This window comes from Morone saxatilis, unplaced genomic scaffold (genome assembly GCF_004916995.1).
Source record: "Morone saxatilis isolate NCDOM2014 unplaced genomic scaffold, NCSU_SB_2.0 Contig14, whole genome shotgun sequence".
Classification (NCBI taxonomy): Eukaryota; Metazoa; Chordata; class Actinopteri; family Moronidae; genus Morone; species Morone saxatilis.
The window spans coordinates 2,479,987-2,480,275 of NW_023339696.1; the positions used below are offsets into that span (position 1 = coordinate 2,479,987).

A 289-nucleotide genomic window follows, 5' to 3' on the forward strand; every position below is an offset into this window, starting at 1 on the left:
AAGAACCCTGACCACAGAAGTAAAAGAGCAAACGACTGGAGGTACAGAAGCAGCAGGAGAATACAACACCGCGTTGTTTCGAGGGTCAACCAATCGTATCACAAAGCTGCAGCAGCCACAGCTATGGCCATTACTGCACATGAGGAAGATGCTATTTATTGTTTATGGGAAGCTGGTAGCGGTAGTACATGGCCTAATAGGATGTGAGCCTGACCACAAGCACACAAAAACCAACACACAGATCTAAAGTAGAAACTAGTTGCAGCACAGATTCTGTGTGTGTGTGTGT

The 289-nt window shown here is 46.0% G+C and overlaps 2 protein-coding genes across 2 annotated transcripts in view; one reads left to right on the forward strand and one right to left on the reverse strand.

Annotated features, from left to right (window-relative positions):
* LOC118323049 overlaps positions 1-289 on the forward strand; it is a 126,672-nt gene that overhangs the window by 20,564 nt on the left and 105,819 nt on the right. The window lies entirely within an intron of this gene.
* LOC118323601 (retinoic acid receptor alpha-B-like) overlaps positions 1-289 on the reverse strand; it is an 18,609-nt gene that overhangs the window by 6,312 nt on the left and 12,008 nt on the right. The window lies entirely within an intron of this gene.